The following is a 12,841-nucleotide window of genomic DNA, read 5'->3' as shown; positions in this document are numbered from 1 at the left end:
GGGAATTAGAGAAAAACACATCCCCAACAGTCAACAATCCACCCTTGAGAAACAGGCCTGCAAGACAGATGAAAGGGGTGAAAGGGAGTGCTCCCCACAACTCACCTCGGGGTCAGCATGGTTATAGCTTTGAGTGCTACGTGGAAAACGCTGAGTAATTTGACTTACCTTATTAACATACCATTAGTATATTGATACACTATTAGCTTATTGATATACTATTAGGATGCTGAAATACCCACCCACAGGCTAGTGGTACCCCTACTAACAGAAAGTCCACTTCCCTTTGAGCACGTGTGATGAAATCTGTAAGTACTGTCATTTTAAATGGAGGTGAAGAATTAGTTGACCAATTATGTGATAGGATATAACTAGAGATACAGTACTTTTACATATTTCTTTTATAAAAGTAGTCCCTGCATTTTGGGCAGGTGAGCTAGCTTTGTGGAATACCATCCAGCTGCCTTTTCTGCACAGAACTGGAAATCAAAGCAGGTACCTCACAAAACACTGTGGATCAGCTTATTGCACACTCGATGATGGACCCTGCTTTGGGGACAACATGGGGGGCTACCCCCATTTCACTGTGTCCTCCCAGGAAGGCACTAGCCGGGTGGGCTCTGTGGCTCCTGCTCTGCCCACCGCCCTGACCACCCACTGGTGTCCATCTTTCCAATGCAAAATTCAGGGGAAATTTGAAGGTGAGCTCACCCCACAGCTTTTGCTCTGTAATGAAGTATTATAAATCTCTTGGACCTTCTTTGTGGAAGAGATCATGTTGGCTTTATTTTGGCATATGGAGATCTGAATGACTAGAGCATTTTTAAATTTAGAGTTTTCCAACATAGAAGACAACAGTCACCTTTTAATTTTTTTTTTATTTTTTTTTTTTTACTTTAACCACATCTAACCTAGTTTTCCTCCTTTTATTCCACAGGAGTTATTCCCTCATATGTCTAAAATGCTAAGTAGGCTTCACTCTCTGTAGGTGGGGATAGACCTGGCAACATCCCACTGCTGACCTCTCCCCATCCCTGATGTCCCCAGGGACTGCTTTGGCCCCAGAACAGCAGCTGCTTTTCCCCAGGAACTGGCTGGGGCTGGTGTCCAGTCGGTGCAGCTGGGGAGCCCTGGGGAATGGTGCACCCTTCCACCAGGTGCACCCAGGGCTGGCTACTGGGGGGGCTCAGAGGAAGTGACCCCACCATTGGGCCTTTAGGAAACCAGACCTTTGGTTGCCCTCTCACAGCATTGTTTTTGATACCTCTATTGCACCACAGTGGCTTTCAGAGAGAGAGCTCAAGCAAGTGTGAGTTCTATGGTTGTGTATGACTTTGCACAAGTTTTGATCCAGTCAGTTATTTACCAGAGCCTCTGATCATTTCCACATTTATCAGAAGACAAATCTATGAGAGGAGGATTTAGGAATTGCTTTTTAGGCTGGAATGGCACATAGATACCTGCTGGGTCTGTGAGGCAAAGGTGAGCTGCTCAGTAATGCACTACATTAGGCTTGATTACTGAGCCATCGTGGTGCCAATTGCCAGGCACCAAAGTGAACTACCTTGCACTTAGGCAGGAAAAAGGTAAAGTTCACCAGGCAGATTTCAGTGCATGGGGGCACAAGGACAAATTCAGCTCAGCTGAAGGAAACTGTATCTGTCAAATTCCCACAGAGTGGCTGCAGAGGTGAGGGCCAGACCCTCAATATTCTCTAGTCCAACCATGCGTCCTCCTAGTATCCCAGGTGTCCTGGTTGCCTTCTGCACTCCTGTGTGGGCTTTTTCAAAGTCATGGGAAAATTATGAGAACAGTGCTGTGTAAGTTTTCCTGCCTGTCACCAGTCAACTTCATATCTCTGTGGTTTTCTTGTTCTTCCTCTGTAAAAATGGCAGAGATTACTTTTTACATCAGTGATTAGGAAGGAGTGGTAAATGGTTTTGCTCAATTAATATAAGTACACATAAAACTGTAAGGCTTGTTCTGCATGAGCACAAACAGATAAGGAGCCCTGAAGTATTTCAAATCATGTGAATGATTGGGTCACTTTAGACAACTTGATTTGCAGAAACACTTTCATGCCTGCATGAAATAGAAATAATCTGATTTTTGTAATGACTCTTCCCAGGTGTGACTGATGGGGCATAGGCTGGGTTACCTTTGTTTGGAAAATAGAAAGTAATAGATAATTTTCTGCTGACATATAGACATTTTACACCAACACAGTGCAATAGAAAAGTTTTGAGGGGTTACTCACTTATACATTTGGAAGTCACAGGATTATCAGCTCTTTGGTTTGTCTTGGTTTTGGCTCTAGTACTTCATCTCAAATGTCTTAGTTTCACGAACACCTGCAGTGTAGGAATAAATACCCCAAGCTTCCAATACAAGTAAGATGAATGCTCCCTGAAAGTAATCTCTGTATTTCAGTGGTATCACCCACAGCATAATTTAGAAGGACAACCAGAGAAGCTGTTTGGCATCACACACAAGTGGTGTCAAACATCTGCAATGTTCAAATGGGTTTCCATTTCTTGATGCAGATTTTAGGGGACAGCTGTGGAGGCAACACCTTCCCCTCCAGTGGTATGGTCACAGTGCAGGAAGGTGAATGGAAGTCAAGCTCTTCTGTGCTGACCTTGCATCTGACTATTTTTCCAAATGAATTGATGCTGCTGATAGCCCTTTGCCTTTTGGCTCAGTCAGGAGGGCAGGCTACTTCTTGCACAGAGTGCCCGTCCCACTGTCCAGAGCTCTTCTGGGAAGTTTCTAAATTCCCAGTGTCTTACCTCACAACAAAAAATGTGCATCATTTTCTTTAATCAGTGACAAGAGCCAGAAGTGAGCCAAAGGCTCTAAAAGGTTAGCTAGATGAATCATCTTGGGAAGGCGTAAACTAATAAACTGCAGGGCAAGAGAAATACAATATGTGATCATTAGTAGTAAATTAATCCTAAGTTTCCAAAGCAACAGAAGTGTCCTGTGTGTTGCTGAAGAGCATAGGCATAAGTACCCTGTCATAGGAGGGGTAAGGACTGCTTTCTATTCATCCCTAACATTCTGGGTGCTGCCAGGACACCTCATTACTAGGCTGTTGTTGGCAAATGGAGGGAATTCAGAGGAATAAAAAGCCTTTATGGAATTCAGAAGGGAAGAATAAAGTAGTTAAATATATATGCTTTTGTTAGCTGGCAGCTATAGGGAAATGTGATCATCTGCAGACACTTGAAAGAAATACACACTGAGGAAGAAAATGACTTGTTCAGCATAATCTGTAACTAGGCATAATGGGCACAGTACAGATAGGGACTAATAAACTAAATAAAAAAAACTAATAGCAGGAGAAAGTAGTTGACAATGAGGTGTGTTAAGTCAAGAAATAATCATTCAAGGAAACACACAAAGCTCTATGTTTGTATGCTGAAAACTAGATCGTGCACAAGAGGGAAATAAGCTGTGCTTTTATGAAGAGGCACTACCTGTGTAATCACCTCTTTTCCCATCTCTAGATTAAAAGTCACAAAGGCTCAGTGGACCAAAATAGTCTTTGGTAGGGCCTGAATAATTATGCCAGAAATGTTCTACTTTGGGCATCTGCAAATACTACGGCCTATTTCTTTTTCTGGTGGTTAATCTGAGTATTTTCACAGTGACATATAGTGTAGCTCTCCTCACAGCCACAGCTGTGCAAGACCTGCTGAGTAGCTTTAATTTCTCAGAATTCCCAAGAAGCTCTCTATTCTTTTGGTTCCCTTCAAATGTTGTTGCGTCTCTCAAATTTTACTGTGAAAATCCACCTCTGTGGAGGGCTGTCAGAATTCCAACAGTCACTTAAGACCTGTTTTGAGGTGCCTTGGTGGGAATTCAGCCAAACAGGTTTCCTGTTCAGGCGTGCTGGCGCGTCTGAGCTGAGCCAACCGCTCCTGTGGCTGGTGTCACACTCAGAAGTCTCGATGCTGCTTTGAGAGTCCGAGCTCCTGGACTCGGCTGGGTGGATACCAGTCTGTTTCCATCTTCAGAAAGCTCTCTAGATCCCATGATGCAAGGAAGAAGTTTGAAAGGGAAGAAGGTCGTCAATCAAGGGCTTGTGGTTGAGTCTTATTCCTTGTGCAGAAAAGTCCTTCAGGAAAGGACTCTGAATGCACAAAGCTTTTGATACAGGATATGATGGCCCATCCAATATGGGCTTACAGAAGAAAAAAGAAATATTTTCTTTGCTACATTGCTATTTTACCTTCCCTCCTGGTAATGGCTGAAAGCTGTGGAAAATAGGGAATGTGTTACTTAGCATAGTTTCAAAAATGGAAGTATGATCCAGTTCCAGGAAAGACCTAGACAATTATTGGAGGGATTGTGTAAGGAAAGCCTCACAAATCTAAATGCTTTATATTTTCAATGTGACTTTTAGTGAAATTCAGCAGCATATGCTTCAGGTTACTTCCCTCTGAAAATGTGTACTTTATTTTTTATTTCAGAAAAATGAACTTCTTCAGAACAGGGCATATCAATAGCAGTGGTCTTAAAATTATATTCCAATTTTTCTGGATTTTTTTTAACAATAAAGGATACAATTTATGTCCTCAGTCTGCTAATTTTTATCATTTCTGTATTTGTGGGTGTTTTTTAGAAATTTATTTCTGAACCTGTCTTGACAGAAACAGCACTCTGCAAAAAGGGTCAAAAGACCAAGTCCCTGCTTGCTGAAGATATCAGATGACAGAGAAAACCAAATTACTTTTCATTGCAGTTTTTGTGCAGAAGGCTTTACTTAATCTCTGTGTTATTAAATGGCACTTCTGCTTTTCTGAGATGATTCTATATAATGTTTACAGTATCTTTAAATGCTGAATTAACTGCAAGTCTGCTGTGATCACTTCTCACACCTATTTAACACTTTGAAACTGGTGTGTGCTAGCATGCACCTCCTGTTGAACATTAAACCTCGCTTTCCTTGCTGTAAATATTATTTTCCTTATGCTTATATTTTCTAAAGCAATTAGTGAAATACCTCCTAACACAACCTCTCTCTCCAGACAGCTGCAATGGGGTGACCACTAGCTTGGTGTGTTCCTGTGCCAGTGAGTACTTGTTTTCCTGCAGTTGATTCCATTTTCAGTAGCATGGTCAGGAGACAGAATATGAACTGGAAAGGTTGTTAGAAGATGATAGCAGCAGACATGAGGACCTCTTTCATTGCTTGTGTTCTACCACCTACTCAGTGCTTTGGACTGGTCACTTCCAAGGGTCTTTCATCTTTAGATTTTCATGATCCCAGACTGTCCCTGACCTGGGACACGACTCTCCCTTTTTCAGACTGGAGCTCTGTATGTACTGAAATGGCATGAACTGGAGTGAGAGGTGTGTGACACGTGAGCCATAGCCCCCATGCTGGGAGGCCACTGTCTTCTAGTGCCTTGGTGACCACGAAGAGGCTGCCTAATGACCTTCCCAAGGTGCAGGTATTCCTCCAAGCTGCAGTCACTAAAAGCAATGAATGTTTGTGCGTTTGTTTGTTTGTTAAACAGGATTGTGTTATTGTAAGGCAGTGGTGGAGGCTGAATCCAAGGGAAACTCTAGCACTAAGATGAGATGTTTCTCTTATACTTCTACATGTCTGATTTTCATTTTTAACTTTGGTTTTATTGTGTTCTCCTTCCAAATGAAGTGGGCCATCACATGCCTGGGTATCCTTCGTACAGGTTAATGTTACTGTGAGCTGTTTCTTTATCAGTATTATCAAGATACCAGATTTTAACAATCAATATGCCTGATACAATTATAATTGGTATATTACTAGTAGTTATATAAAATGTAAATGTATGTCAGCTATATAAAAACTTTTGCACAAAGTGATCTATAACTCACAATACACCAAGATTAAAAAGAAACAAAACACAACAATAAAATGTAATGTCAAACATTAGTTCCATGACTTGGCTGCAATATCAGTGTCTTGACCTAAGAAGCATAGAGCAACCTAAAGGTTTTTCCTTATCTCCTAATCCTACCAAGTACCCATAGAAACAAAATATCCATTGCTTCTGACCTTAATACTTTTGCCTTTTAATACTCTTGGGTCCCCAGCTCATGATTCAAAAAAGCAATTTGGGTTGTCTAAGTGACTTTGCAGCAGCTAACGTGAGACAAGTCATTATCAGAAAGAGCATGAACATAAACTGAAAGCCAGACCTGGAGCCTGCACACATATGCTGCTGTGTCTCTTGTGTGTGATTTGCGGGAGAGATTTTCAGCAGTACCAGGACAGGGGGTGAAAACAAGCTGTAGAGATTTGTTTTCCTAAACCTCAGTAGAATCTGTGAGCTACACTGTAGCTGGTTGTTTGTGGATGCCTTATTAAAATTTATGCTGCATTAAGGAGACTGCCAAGTGGCAACTCTTTGTCGTAATGAATGGTAATGAAGTTTTCAGAGATATCTGTGATTTTGCAAAAGATCATCTATCTTTGGTAGAACAGGTTTTGCTGGAGCCTTGATTGATTGCTGAAGACAAGTTTAGCTATTCTGCTTGGCCAGAAAGGAGCGCAGGCATATACTTTTCCTCTTCTGGTTTGTCTTTCCTTGGGATGATTGATGTACTCCAACCAGTCCTTTCTACATGACATGAATGCCATGTAACATCAGGTGTGTGATGAAAACTCAGTATTTCCATGCTGAAATTGATAAAAGCCTCCCAAAACCCAGCTCAGACCTTCGTATTATGACAGTGTTGGTGGCTTGCTGACTCTCTGGGATAGCCCAGGGCTGCTTCTGTGAGCCCTGCAGGATACTGCCAGCCAGAGGGAGCCATGTGGGGAGTGAGGGGTGGGCAGGAGGTGGAAAGGAGCAGGAGGAAATACAGGTGTTTCCAATGCTTTTTTAGTTGCAGGGGAGGGTGGAAACAGAGGTTAAAAGGCACCTGGGAGGGTTTCTTGGAGAGAGGTGAGGGTTGGAGAGTTGTGTTCTGGGTCTTGCTTGCTGACCTGGGAAGTAGTGATGATCTCTGGAGTGTCTTGGTGTGTGTATGTCAAAAGAAGCAGGTAAAGATATAGGAGATGGAGGGGCAGAACAGAGGAGGTCCAGGAAAAGCTGGTAGCACGTATATATTTATGTGTGTGTATGTTTTGCTATACTTGGTTTCTGATGCGTAGGAAAGAGCAGAGGTCCTGTATGGTGAGGTACTTCTAGGAAGTGAAAGGTGTTTGTGGGTTTGTTTGGTTTTTTTAATCTTCTTTAGCCAAATATTTTCTAGGAAAACTGATATTTTACCAAGTGTTAGGTAATGAGGCCTCTTATACTTTCCTTTACTAATTCTGGGGCTGTGCAGGAGTCTTGCTGTGTTCATCTTCACATAGAAACCTTGCAAGAGGAATCAGCCACCTCATGCTGGGCATGGGAAGAGAGGCCGTTAGCAGCCCTCTATGTATCTGGGGTACCCCAAGCCAGCACATGGGGAGATTTGGAAGGGTCTGTTAACACTTTTGTAGGGGTTTTAGTCAGTGTGCAGAGGTTTTTCTGATGGTGAGCACAGGTTAGCACCCTCCTGCCAGAGGGAGACATGTCTTGCTTTAGGATGAGGTGCTTGTTTACTTTAAAACTGAGGAAAAAAGGTATTATATCTTTATGGGGTTTTTTTTGACAGGCTGTTCAGCTTAGGGACGAGAAGGCTCTGGGGAGACCTTATAGCACCTTCCAGTACTTGAAAGGGGCCTATAGGAAAGCTGGGGAGGGGCTTTTCATCAGAGAAGATAGTGATAGGGTAAGAGGTAATGGTTTTAAACTGAGAGAGGGGAGACTTAGGTTAGATATTGGGAAAAAATTCTTCACTATAAGGGTGGTGAGGAGCTGGAATGGGTTGCCCAGGGAGGTTGTTGATGCCCTATCCCTGGAGGCTTTTAAGGCCAGGTTGGATGAGGTTTTGTGCAACCTTATCTAGTGGTAGGGGTCTCTGCTTATGGCAGGGGGGTTGGAACTTGATGATCTTTAAGGTTCCTTCCAACCTTAATGATTCTATGATTCTATTAATAAATCCCTAACAAAATTATCTACTTCTGTGTTAAAATGCACCATTTGGTTAAAATAAAAGTATTTTAATTTTTTAACTCTGATATAGTGAAGTCAGTAATAAGTGATGTTGTCCTGATTCAAATATGAAATCTTTGGAGACTTTTTGGCTGTTAGGAGATTACAGATGTTTAGTGAAGGAATTAGAGCTTTGCAATATGTTACTGTACAAAGAAAAAGCTTGACACCAGCCCTATGTTCCTGTAACTCATTCACACTCAGCTGAATTGGATCCTCTTGTTTATGGCTAAAAAAGCTGGGAGGGAAACACGCTGCACCTGGTCTGTGTGCACACTGGTTGTTCTCTCTTGGCTACTGTGTCTGGCAAAACCCTGCTACCCTAATCCCTAAGATAGGGAGATGAAGGCGGCACAAACTGGCCCTGATCATGCAGAAAGTCAGTTACTGGCAGGAATATAATGCAAGCCTTTGGTGGGAATCAATAGTTGGGAGCTCATGTGCCCCCAAAACCTGAGCTTGGGCTGAGGTGACTCAGCTGCCTCAAGCCCCTTGGTGGCTGAAGCCAAAATGTTGGGTCCCTGGAGCTGAATCCAAATGGGCTCAGAGCTTCTCCTGTGTTCACTGTTATCTCCAGCTTAAATGTTGGTCAGAAACCCAAAAGAATGCCAGAAAGTGTGTCACAGTGCCAGGTTAATAAAGCTTGCAATTTGGCCTTCACTTCAGGGAAAAGGCAGCATTTTTTCCCCTCCTGTTGCTGTGTGAAAGTCAGGTGAAACCTCTTAGGGGGAAAAGAGTGCTTATTGTGATGCAGGCTTGTTTTGCCATGTGTGTGGATGGTTACTAGGAGACTCATTGACGAAACTTGCTTAATGAACCTGCCAAAGTCCCTCCTTTGATAGTGAATCCGTGGCTTTTACTGGTAGCACTAAGGTCCCAAACAAATTTCTTTTCCAGCCTCCTCTTTCTGCCACTAGTGCTGTAAGTAATGGGCAGGCTTCTTGGAAAACCTGAAGGTGACAATGTTTTAGAAAATAAAAGACCTCAAACATCAACAACTGCTTGTGACAGAGTTGTTAGATGTGAGAAGATGTAACAAACTAATCTGCTTGCTTGTCTTAGCTTGCAGCTCTGAGAAAAAAACATTACCTGGGATCTTCTGTAGAAATACTTTTACTTTTAAAGTAAATGTCTAATTCTGGCACTGTGCAATGTTGATTTAAGGATCAATAAAAAGTAATTTTAAAAATTATTTCTTAATGTGGTATCTTCAGTTTAGTCCAGTCCTTTGAGCATAGCCAATGCATGACTGAATTTCTTATTCACCACTTGAAAGCCATTTGCTTGATGTCTTACGAATATAAAATTAAAAAATGTTTGCTTGACTGAAATCTGACATGACTGTACAGACAGCTCACTGTTGTGAAAACCCTTCCTTCAGCTTTCCTTTGAAGGGAGTCATTTGAATGCTAGAAAGTACTGAAACTCTATTCAGGGCTAGTGCAGAGGGAGAAATGAAACATTTTTATGAATTGTGCTGGTTTTGGTTGCAGTCGGTTCTAAAGTAACCTGACTGATCTAGAGGCTTCACTGTTTTCCCCTTATTTGTTCATCACTACTGTGGGATTTACTGGCATGCAGTTTCTCAGGCATTAAATCCATTTCTTCAATGTGTAACTTTAAAATCCAAACTTAAATGCCAAGTCATATTAAGGACTGATGACAAAAATATCTAAAACCTCAGGACCTTTTACTTTTTTTCTCCACTGACCCTGTTGCATCTGTTTTGGGCCCATTTCCAGATCAGAAATTACCTTTCCTCTGTTTAAAGAGGGACTCTTGGCATGAGATTATCTATAAATGTGGAGTATTTTACTTAGAGAAACCTGCTCATGGATTCATACTGAAGAGAGCAGAGCTAGCAGGGGATCTGCCTATGTCTGCTGGGAATGCTGAATAAACAAAAGTATTCTGGGATCAAATATTAGGATGTGTAAGGGGATAGCGTAGGTAAAGAAAGCCTTTCCTTTCCCCCAACACGAGAGCTTTCCGCTTTAACTTGTTACAAATAATGGCAAACCCATGATATTTTGAAGTGTGAATCCATGTTTCAGGTGCAGCAGGATGGCATCCTGTAAACCTTTCGACTGTTTTTGGGGGAGAAAGGGAAGCAAAGAGCAAGGGTACAACAAAAGAAAAACCCATCAAGTGGAATACCTGCCTGATCACTTGGTTGTGGTTTTTTTTTTGTTTGTTTGTGTTTTTTGTTTTGTTTTGTTTTTTAATTATTTAGAAAGGGAAACTGTCCCATGAACTCCTGGAATAAAATTTTTGCCGTGTGTCAGGCTTTTGGAGGACTTATGTGCTGTCACTGTTATTCCTTTACTTTGTCACTGTCTTCGTGGGAGAGGGTTTGAGGAGACCTCTCCTCCGTGCTGCAATCTCGAGTGGTGCCACTAGATGTCCTGTTCTCTATGAGGTATACGCGGCTTTCAAAATCACTGGTATTAGTTTGCAAGCTCGGAAGGGATTTCAGCGACTCAGCATTTACATTATTCCTGTTTTTACTTCCCCTTTGACTATTGCTTGAGCTATTTTTTAACTAGAATTCCTGCAGCGACGGTGAATGTGGGTCTGACAAAACGCAGGCGTCCTTCTCTTGTCACTTTCTTCAGCAGAGTAACTTATGAAAACTTGGTTTTGAATTGCTGTAATGTCAGTGCTGCTATAGGTATTTGGCATAAAGTCCTTTTTTTTTTTTTTTGTGGGTTCCTTGGATTTAAAAATAATTTTGAAGCAAAGCTACACATGAATTGTGATGTGTGTTGCAGGTCTGAGCAGAGGGTTTGTGCCTCTGCGCAGCAGTGTATGAGTTATACTGTGAAATACCACCAGGGCATGTTCAGAGGGTGACATTCACTGCTGCCTTCCTGCAGATTATATATATTGGGGCTCCAAAACTAGGAGGCACAACTAATATGGGTTTCTGGCCTCTTGATCCCTAAGACCTGTTTCTTGATCCTTTGCCATAAACCCCTGTCCTAAGACCTTGTAGTGAGTGCTGGAGCTGTCTCTGCAGCTCTGACCCCCAGAGTCATGATGTGGGGCAGGAAGGGTGCTGCTTGCACTTATTAATGACTGTGCAGATGGAGGCTGATGTTGCTGTGAACTTTGTGTGTGTGCTGGTTTCCTTCTGTGGTTGCTTATCCATTTCTGGGACACAGAGCTGCTTGCCTTGCTGCATTGACTCTTACTGCAGCGGTTCAGCTGAGTGAATGCTCACAACTGAGAAAGGGAAGTCCTAATTAGCCATAAATATTTATTTATTTTGGCTGAAGGAAAAAAAAAAGGTAATTTGTGTCTGCAGCTGTCTTCAGCAAATAATATAACACCAGGAAGCAATTAGGTTAGGTATGGAAAGAACAAAATGCATCTGCTCATGTTTGGTAGCTGGTATGCAAAGCTTGAATGTGCTGATGGGCCTGATGCCATTGCAGGGATGTGAAGGCACCACCTTTCTCCACAGCTCCCAGCCTGCTGCTGCAGATCCTGCCTCTGCTGGTGGGACTTCAAGGCCTGAGGTTTTAAGAGTGTTTTTTTAAGGGATCAGGGTAGGAATTTCTCCCCTTTTATTTGGTCACACCAGTTGATAGGTGGGAGGAGCCTAGTTATATAGGAGCAAAGTTTGCCTTGTTTAAAAAAGCTGGGTATCAGAACTTGAGTGCTCTCTGACTTTAGGTTTACTGATCTGTTGCTACAAGTGAAGGCAAATATACAACAGGATAGTGAGGTCTGAATATTTCTCTTTCCTCATTCTGGGATGGTCATTTGGCTTGCTTGGTTGTGCATCTTGTTCCTTTTCAGTTCCACATGTGTATTTGTGTGTTTGCTTTTTTGAGCAATTATCTCGAGACCTGAAATGTAACAGTAATTTTATTAGTAGGGTTTTGATTACCTGGGACATGGGGAAGCAAATGGTGTTGCAGGCAACCCATGGGAAGTCATTTAAACCACTGAGTGGAAATAGATGCAACAAAATGAAGAGCTCAAGATACACAAGAAGGAAGCAAGGAATCACATCTAGCATAAGGCAGTCTGTGGTTCCCCTTGCAAATGTGCTCATCCTGCTGCATCTGAATGCCTGATCTGGTAACAGAGCAGGATATGTGGCAGTGGCTGTATGCACACTGTGAAAACAGTGCTAATCTGTATTTTAGGATTTAGTGCTTGTTATTAGTTCTTGTGTACAGATTTTCATCAAGGTGCTTTTATGAAGAATAAATATTATTTTAACCATATCATTCCCGGAAAAAGAGATTCGGGGTTTTGTTGTACCATAATACTTGATTTTGAAAAGGAGTGACAGCCTGACAGCCCGTAACTTTCAATTCATCCCTCTACTCTGGAAAAATGTGCTTTAAAAAAGCCATCCATATAAACAAGAACACTAGGTTTGCCCTGAAGAATACTTTACCTAAATGATAGCTAAACATATGTTCTTTCTGAGGCAGGAGCTGCGTGGGACACTCCTTTAAGTAAACAGAACTGTAGTTGGTATCAAGACATAATTTGTTGCTGTGTTCCTGGACTCTAACCTGTCTCCAGTTTACCTAAAGCTTTGCTGGGATTACTGCTACTAGAAGTTGTTGATGTGCTCTATTAATTGTTTTATGCTTGAAAATGCAAGTGAAGGTAGCAAAAACTCCACCAAAAGAGCAGATGCAGCAGCACTGAGGCTTTGTAGAGGCATGTTACCACAGGCATTTCTCCCAGACTAAGTTTCTTTTGAGACAAAGAGCTGATTTGGGAAGAATAGAAGTATT

The 12,841-nt window shown here is 42.0% G+C and overlaps 1 protein-coding gene across 1 annotated transcript in view; it reads left to right on the top strand.

The window, feature by feature from the left end:
* The window catches only part of ANXA5 (annexin A5), a 53,363-nt gene that overhangs the window by 9,889 nt on the left and 30,633 nt on the right, over positions 1–12,841 (top strand). The window lies entirely within an intron of this gene.

This window comes from Apus apus, chromosome 4 (assembly GCF_020740795.1).
Source record: "Apus apus isolate bApuApu2 chromosome 4, bApuApu2.pri.cur, whole genome shotgun sequence".
NCBI classification, from domain to species: domain Eukaryota; kingdom Metazoa; phylum Chordata; class Aves; order Apodiformes; family Apodidae; genus Apus; species Apus apus.
The sequence above is the reverse complement of the archived record's forward strand: the minus strand, read 5'-3'. Positions and strand labels throughout refer to the sequence as shown.